Raw genomic sequence first — 9,355 nt, forward strand, 5'->3', positions numbered from 1 at the left:
AGAGTCGATATGGGGGTTTATTGATGGGCTTGGCATGGGGCTCCAAGTCAATCGGGTGATCCACCGATCTCTGAGGGGGAAGGGTAGTGGGGGGCTAAAATAGGTCCTCATATTTAGCCAAAAGCGCTTTTAGTGCTGCATTTTGCTTCCCCAAGGTGTGTTGGTCATCATTATCCTTATGTAAATGCAAGACAAAGATTTGGGAGCGTTTCGTGAATTCTTCTTTGAGTTGTCTTGTTGTTATAAGCTGAAAATCTGCATTTTCTTTGATTCTCTCCAAGTGTACAAGCTGCTCATGCATTACAAACTCCATATACAGCTGAGAGAAGTCCATAGAGATTTTTCCCAACTGCTGAAGCCAATCACATCCCAAAAAAACATCCACGGGGCCCATATCAAGGGTAATTGAGTCCACCTTTGTTGTGTAATTTTCAGCCAGCATAAGACAAACTTGTGTGCATACATGGGAGCTCACTTCCTCATTTCCATTGGCCACTTGAACCCGAAGAGGTTGCTCTAATTCTGTGGGAACACATGTCAAACGGCCAAGAGTCGATTTATTCACAAAATTGTGTGTGCTACCACTATCTATGAGGATGTATACACTCTTGCCATCAATGTTACCATGCACTCGTAGGGTGTTCGGGCTCCTAGAGCCGGTCCATGCAACCATGGAGATCGAGCAAGTTGATATAGTGATGAATGAGGGGTGCCCTCAGGGGGTTCACTATATATATATTCTCTATATAACTTGCGTTCATGGCCTATTTATAAATATTCTAATCTATGAATTTTTCTTGAATAAAACACAACCCTTTTCTATTCAATCTGTAAGTAACCCCTTTATATGACACCCTTCTGTATGTAAAAATTATATAAATTTGGTGTTTTAAAAACCCCTTATTTTGAACTCACGTTATATATACATATATTCATGAGTGGCCCCCCCAAGGGGGTGCCAAGGGTCATTCCCAATCATGTCATCAATGGGGCAGCCACCGGGGTCAAAAGGGAACTCATCTGGTGAGTCATAAAACTGATCCGTATCAAGATCCTCTTCATATTTAGCATTTTCAGCAAGTGTCATCATGGAAGAGTTGTCATGCAAGTCCTCTTCTAACTTGTCACTATCATTTAGCATATACATTCTATTAAACTTGACAATGGCGTTCTTAAAGGGGTATTTAGATGCATGATCAGTCGTGTACTTATCCCGGTATTTAAAGCACAAGCCTTTGGCTTTTCTATAGTTGAAAACTTCAGGAGGAATGAATTTTTGACTGTTAGGACTAAAGCCATTCCTTGTCTTATTTTTAGCATACTTTGGGTCACTTTTGAAGGGTGGTGCTATCCCAAAACTGTCATATTTCCTTTCAGCATCATTAAAAGTGGGGTAAGTAGGGATTTTGGGACTGCCATTCCCTACATTGTTGCTGCAATAATTATTAGCATATGGGGGTTGCCTGATAAGGTATCTTTGTTGTCTTGCAATCGGTTGCATGCCCTCATTGCGACGATATTTTCGACCATAGCGTTCAACCAATTCTATGGCTGCAAACAAGGTGGCTGGCTTTTGAGCCATTACATTAGCTGAGAAATGCGCCTCATCACTGACTACCTCAACATACATGGATAGGTTCATAAATTGGTTGGTGTACTCCCTCACGGTGAGATTTCGCTGATCAAACTGATACCATTGCCTAGCTAAGCATTCTTTTTCCATCGGGGAGACAAAAACTTGGATCATATGCATCTTGAACTCTTCCCAATCACGAAACTGCTGATTTTCTCTTTGAACGAATCTCCACCGTGTGTGGGCAAAACCTTCTAAATGAAGGGAGGCAAAAATGATCTTTGCCTCATCTGTACGGGGGTAGATGAGAAAGTAGGCTTCCAATTTAGAGGTCCATTCCTCTAGTTCAGCTGGGGATGAGGACTGCCCATTGAATTTAGTAAACACAATCTTGTCACACAGCTCATTTGGGCCTTGCTGCCCATGAATGCCATGTGCTACATGCTGCCCATACATGCCTTGTTGTCCAATCCCCGGCTGTCCAAAATTTCCATGGGGGCCATGCTGCCCTTGCATTACATGAGGACCAAATTGCCTATTAGGACCTTGCTGTCCAAAATGTCCATGTTGCCCATTACCATATGCATGTTGCCCATTGCCATATGCATGCTGCCCATTGCCATATGCATGATGCCCATGTGCATGCTACCCATTGCCATGTGCATGCTGCCTATGCACTCCATGCATTCCATGCTGCCCAAGATTTGCATTGGAGCCATTCCCTTGAGTGTGCAAGTAGCTTCCGTTATTTATGGGGAAGTTGGGGTGCCAAGGATGGGCTTGAAGGATTCGTAACGGGGGAGGGAAGGAGGGGCTCATCATGTCGAATGGAGGGCTCACCCGTCTCATAAGTGCTATGGGGAATGCCATGGGTACCACCGAGACCTTGTGGGTTACGCCCAGTGTCAAAGAGATCGTGCAAGAGCTGCAGAACACGGGGTTCAAGGTACAGCAATGGAAGAGTCTAACAAGAAGAACTCAAATTTTTGATGTCAAAGATCACTATATTGCTTGTCATAATCGTAGAGTTACAACAAAGAAACTGAGCAAACCCATGTTCTTTATATGCTGTCATGAACAGTTTTGGTTTTTCAACAAGTGATCCTCTCCTTGGTAACCAAAGATCCTTATATTTTATTTCAATTTCCACTTTTCCTTAGGTTTTAATGCAGTTTAGGGTGATCTGTAAGCAAGTCACACACGTCCCCTCTGTGCACCACACTTTCAGCACAAAGGTAACGCCCATTTGCAGAAGGACTTTCAAAGAGGAGGATGCAAACATCTGCAACATCTCTCACATCAACATACGCTTGCACCAAATTGGCATAGCTTTTTGCTGAGCCTGTCAAGTATTTGAGGAGATGAGCAGTGCTGGCATTCACTTCGGATTGTAGTAAGGGCCTAAGAACTAGGGAAGGAATCAGGACTACCAGGTCTACATTCACTTCCTTGGCATGTTTCTAAGCTGCTTGCTCAGCAACAGTCTTCCCATAGCAGTACCAGTTCCGTGTGTCTTTGCAGAAGTCAAGGTTGCTCCAACAGTTCTCATCAACCACAACACTTGGATCCCTGATGGGGTCCATGTACACGGCACCTATGGATGAGGTGAAAATGACGCGCTTTACCCCAGCTTGAGCAGCTACATCTAAAACATGGATTATGCCTTTGACAGCCGGATCAACCATCTGCACCGGGTCATCAGTAACAGGAGAAGCCAGATGGAAGACACAGTCACATCCTTTGATGACTGAGCAAAGGCTATCAAAATCCAATAAGTCGGCTTTGACTAGCGTCAATCGTTCTGCAGCTCCTTCCAGCTTCTTAAGATGAGCATTTTTTTTTATCATCCGAATTTCGGACAGTCCCTCTGACGACATAGCCTTTCTCAAGCAGGCGCTTGACAAGCCAAGAAGCTATGAATCCACCAGCTCCAGTCACACACACGGTCGGCATTTGTGCTGCATTGCACACATTAGCATTCATGTCCAACTCCTTCACCATGGCTTGCCAATCGAATGGCACTGCCCCAATGTCCTCAGGCATCCTCGCTCAAAACTGCACACACAGACACAGGCAGAGAGAGAGAGAGAGAGAGAGAGAGAGAGCTCTGAACGAATGCGCCCACCAGCTCTCTTTTCTTTTGAAAAGAAAAGCACTTCGGCTCCCTCTCCATCATTCCAGCAGTCTCCCCGATCACAGGAATGGAGATCGCCCCCCAAAACTCCATGTCTAGCACACCTTGTGATGACAAAAGTCCTCAGGAGTAGGCCAGTGTCGTTCTGAGATAGGACTTTCTTTTCTTTTCCTCTCCCGTCATCGATTATGCCTCCTCCATCTTCAGATTCCTCCCTTCCATCCATTCGAATTCTCCCCCTTTCTCCCAGAATTAGCATTGCCCCTTCCTTCCTTTTCGTCACACGCTCCTCTTTTCCCTCCCTTCTTAGCTTTTTTAAATCCCTCATTAGCACGACACTTTCGTCTAGTTTCTTTGCCAATAATGGCATGAAAATCTCTCACCAGCATTGGATAAGGGTGAGATCCAATTACGGACCTTAAAATATAATGTGTAGTCTCTTCTTTTGTAACCAAGTATCTTATTGCTTCTGATGCCACATCTTTCAACGTACCTGTACCAAACCGGACAGCACGTACCTCAATTCCAAAAAGTCTCATTCTGAATACTTTAAGAACCTGTCGTTCCATATCTTTGGCGCCCATGTAAACAACACATTGTAACCCAAAACAAGCACACACACACTGTAACAGTGATAACTCCATGCTTCTCATAGCACATTTCAATGCTTAGCCTCCTTCTTTCCAACTCCTGGATGTGGAGGGTTGTTATCATTAGGTATTTTTGATGTAGCTGGAGAAGGAGAAGACAAAGTCCTAACATGTTCACCAGCATCAGTTGTGCTTTTCACTCAACCTTGCTCAACATAGGCTGAAAGCATCTCATCATATTCGCCACTTTTGTCTCCAACTCCTCCCCACTATACTCATACGCATAAAATAAATGTAATCACAACAACTAAGTATGTACAAAGTACCAAATCCCATGCACAACTTTTAGGTGGTTTACACACTTCGAATGCGTAGCAATACGACATCCACCCCCTCTAAACCTGCGCATACTCCGGATGTGCCAACTATCCAGGATCATTCAACTCCACAAACAGGTCAAGTCCATCTTCTGATTCTAGTAAACCTGTTTCTCCATCAGCTTCATCATCCCAATGAAATTTCTGCCCCTTTCGAAGCAGCTGATAGAGAACATCTGCAATATGAGCAAAATGAGGAATCTAAATCATGTAAAATACACAAGCTCCCACAAATCTTCGCACCTCTGAAGTAGTCAAGAAATACTCTGCAATCCTGTTTATGGCATCCACCTTTGCAGGAGAAGGCTTTTTGCCATAATATCCAACCATATGCCCAACTATGATGACTTCATTAACAGCAAAGACAGATTTCAGCCCTGAAAGTGTCAAATTTACCTCCTCTAATCGTGTCAATATTTGCTCACAAGCATTCAAGTGATCAGCCACAAACTGTCTACATCCACGCAAATCAAGACTTTCATTCTTTTCTTCTTCTGCACAACCCTTAATAGGCACATCATCTAGAAATTGCATGGTATACTGCGGAATATAGTCTCGAAGAACTCTATGCATAGCATTCATCATATGAGCAACTGAGTTTGTAGCACCTTGTGGCAAGGTACACATCCTCACAAGACCAATAGGTGTCCGCATAGTAGTAATATCCCTGCTTTCCAAGGCAAGCTGAAACTGATCATAACCTGAATACAAGTCACCTAGTGAATAGATGGCTCGTCCTGCAAAAGCCTCAGCAAATTCATCCACAACTGGACCTGTACCCACATTCCTGATTGTCACTTTGTTCACGGGCTGCATATCCTGAATAAATCTCAAAGTACCATTCTTCTTTGGTACAGTAAACCACCTGTTAGAATAAGGTGCAGAGGAGGGTTCCAAAATCCCCATTTTAATCTTCTCATTCAGCAACTCTATCAGCTTTGGCAAGTGTGCTTTAGGCACAGGTATAGGACGTATATTCCATGGTACATGAGGAACAGTGAAGATGACCATAGATGCAACCAATTCAGGACTAATGCAGCCAATTTCATGTGGAAAGAAAGCAAATGCCTTACCATGACGTCCAAGCATCTCTCTAAAACATTCTTTTTCCACTGGAAGCAAAAAATCATCATTTCCAATCTTCAATTCTGCAAGAGTTTCAGCTGTAAACTTATGTCCAATATTTGCAGGATCCCTCAACATAGGCTGCTTCATAGCTTTTTCAATCTGTTCATCACTATCAGAAGGAAGCGGGCCTGCAACCGGCTTAACCTTCTTATCAACTATTTTATATTTTGTGTCAACCTTGGCATCATTCAAGCACTCTTTTCTTTGCTGCAATTTCTGCAAATTTTCAGCATCTTTCAACTCTGTTGGCTGAAAAATTTCAGCCTTTAGCTCTATGGACTGCATGGGTGCAGCCTGAAACTCTGTATGCAGAAATTTTTCTGCATTCAACTCTGTTGGCTGAATGAATTCAGCCCTCGGCTTTATGGACTGCATAGACGCATCCTGAAACTCTGTATGCAGAAATTTTTCTGCATTCAACTCTGTTGGCTGAATGGATTCAGCCCTCTGCAATTCTATTAGCTGATCAAGATCAGCCATAAATTCAGTTTGCTGAGTTTTCTCAGCCTCTAACTCTGTTTGCAGCATAAAACCAGAAATTTCCTGAAACATATCCAAGGTTTGCACAGGTATGATCTTTGAACCCTTGCATACATCAGTTTTCAGCATTGCACTCATCTCAAACAATGTATCTGCATAAGACATCCCTTCATACAATCCATCCACATGCTCTTCTGCTTGCAAAATACCAGCATTCTTCAACTCTTTCTCCTTACGACCAATGTACTGCCTGGCAGCTCTAGGCAAATCTGAAATTTTCTGATAACTTACTGAACTTTCTGAAGTAAACCCAACAAAGTTATTGGAGAAAGACTGGCTGCCAGGAGGCGAGATCTCCTCTTTTCTCCGCTCCGTACCACTGGCGTCTCGCAAGACAGCGGTACCTAATGAAAATCCAACTCCTTCGCAGGTAGTGGTGCCTCATGCAAGGAGTCCCTGTTTCTCGGATGATTTACCCCAACAGTCATAAACTGAACAGCTTGCATACCATCTTTACTGCGTATCCGCGCATAAGCTGATCCGTCATCCATCACTTTTGTTTCCATTCTTGCTTCTGTAATGAAAGGCCGTCCAAGAATAATCGGATAAGAACATGAATCTTGAACAAAGCAATGATAATCCTCTTCAACATTACCAATAGAAATTCTGATACTCGGACAAGCAGCATACATATCACCAGAAGTATTGTTGGCGGCTCTCATGCGCCAGCCATGCTCTGCATCCATAGGCCACTTGCCACTCTCATAAACACCTCGGGCAATAAGATTAATCTCAGAACCATGATCAACTAAAGCGATCAAGGGAATTTGTTTCTCTCCAATCCTTACCACTGTCTCAGTGGTTGCTCTAGCCCAATGACTTCGTGAAAAATGGCTGCGAGGAATGAGAATAGGGGACTCATCATCTTCATACTGCATAGGCTGCACTATTTTCTCCAACTGCGGATTAACAGAAGCATTCTCAACCATCACTGCATCATCATGCTCTTTCCCAAGAGCTCCATGCCACAATCCCTGTAGAGCAGGTCCTTCCATCGCATGCCGTTTCCTCCGCAAAAGATCCTGCATCTGATCCTGTATTTCTCTTCTAGCAATCCCAAGAGCCTCTCCAATAGTAAAATTGACTTCACTATTCAAAATTCTTTCATGAAAAATCTTACTCATATCCATTTGCATATCAAGGTCTGACAAGAGCTTGAATCCTGGCTCTTTTCTTGGTTGCCTCTTTTCTTTCTGCTTGTCTCCCATTGGTTGATCAGAACCTATTTGAGCTGGAGAATTTGACATAGGTGGAGCTGTAACAGGTGGTGAAACAAAGTCACCCCCTCTAATCTTTTTGGAGGAACTAGGACCCTCCTCATCTCTTCTTCTTTTTTCTTCAACCATGGCATCTAAACCCTGCGTTTTAGCAATATAAGCAAAAATAGAATACCTGTCAACAGGAGAATCCCATCCTGTTTCTCCTCGGATGCTAGAGCCCACACAAGTCATAGTAGAAGTTTGAACTTTCCCTCTTCTCGCTATCTCCAAGGCCGAAGACCATAAAGCAGAGTCTCCATCAGATTTCTGCTCAAGCTGGACTCCAAAAGCTGAAGCATCTCCTCTAACACTCACATAAGCTGATCGCGCAGCCATATCATCAACAAGCTTCTTCATACCTCCCTTACCAAAGTTCGTGTCAAGAGGAGCGCCAGTCTCTGTCAGCCATATCTTCCCATCTTGTCCCCAAAACACTACATTCTTCTTACGTGCTTCCTGAAAAGCATCACAATCTCTGCAGTGTTGGTGCTCTGTACTATCACACCAAATACATCGTCGCCCTTTTCTTTGACCAGCTGGAAAAGCAGTCACTGGAGCAGGCGCTACAGCAGGTACTGACATAAGTTGCTCCTTTAACTTACCAACTTCAGCTTTGACTGCTTCAATTGTCAAATCCGCCAAGCCTTTAATAACATCATCTACAGATAAGGGCACTGGAGCAGCAGGTACTGGTGGATTCACAACAGGAGGAGTAGGCTTAGGCAAAGAAGCTGCAGCAGGGGTAGAAGAGGAAGTCTCCAAGGATTTTTCAGGAACTGATCCTGTATTTCGATGCAATCTGACTCTCCTGCGCTGCTTCTTGACAAGAGCATTCACAGCATCAATGATATGTCTCCACTCAGTCTTTAAACCTGAATCAGTAGCTTGATCTTCCAAAAGATCATCCAACTTTTCCTGTAAATCAGCATCTGCAGCTTGCAAAAATAACTCCACTTTCTGCATCTCCAAAGCTTGCTGTTCAGTCCCATCCAACTGATCATAACGGCTTTCAAACTCTCGCAGAAGAGCGGTAACAGAAAGTCCCTTATTAGGCATAGAAACCCATGCTAAAAAATTCCTGCGATTCATAAGACCTGTATCCTCCAGGAAATATTCATCTTTTAATGCCTTTTTAAATTCAGCCCAACCTGCATGTGCCTCTTGAATTTTTGCAATTCGACCTTCAAGAGCGCGCACCACGATCCGCAAGAAATAGCGGCTCCAAACATCTTGAGAAACCCCAAAAAACTTCATCTTTTCCTCATACAAATGCAGGTAAGTTAACACTTGCTGGCCATTAAACTGCTTCATCTCCTGTTGGACAGCTTTCAAAGCATCCATAGCATCACTGTCACGTTTTGCATGAGCTTGCTGCTGCATATACATGGTAAATGACTGAAACAGGTTCTTCATGACATTATCATCTGTCATCTCTTCTTGCGAGTCTCCCATCTTGCTGATGACGCAGCACTTTCACGTCGGGTTCACCAGAAATGTCAAAGAGATCGTGCAAGAGCTGCAGAACACGGGGTTCAAGGTACAGCAATGGAAGAGTCTAACAAGAAGAACTCAAATTTTTGATGTCAAAGATCACTATATTGCTTGTCATAATCGTAGAGTTACAACAAAGAAACTGAGCAAACCCATGTTCTTTATATGCTGTCATGAACAGTTTTGGTTTTTCAACAAGTGATCCTCTCCTTGGTAACCAAAGATCCTTATATTTTATTTCAATTTCCACTTTTCCTTAGGTT

General features: G+C 43.4%; 1 pseudogene; it reads right to left on the reverse strand.

Moving 5' to 3' along the window:
- Nucleotides 1-2,736: 2,736 nt before the first annotated feature.
- LOC148012589 (cinnamoyl-CoA reductase 1 pseudogene) lies at nt 2,737-3,628 on the reverse strand (annotated as a pseudogene).
- Nucleotides 3,629-9,355: the final 5,727 nt, after the last annotated feature.

This window comes from Lygodium microphyllum, chromosome 27 (assembly GCF_053477565.2).
Source record: "Lygodium microphyllum isolate KBCC chromosome 27, Lygodium_microphyllum_v1.1.10, whole genome shotgun sequence".
In the NCBI taxonomy this organism is placed as follows: Eukaryota; Viridiplantae; Streptophyta; class Polypodiopsida; order Schizaeales; family Lygodiaceae; genus Lygodium; species Lygodium microphyllum.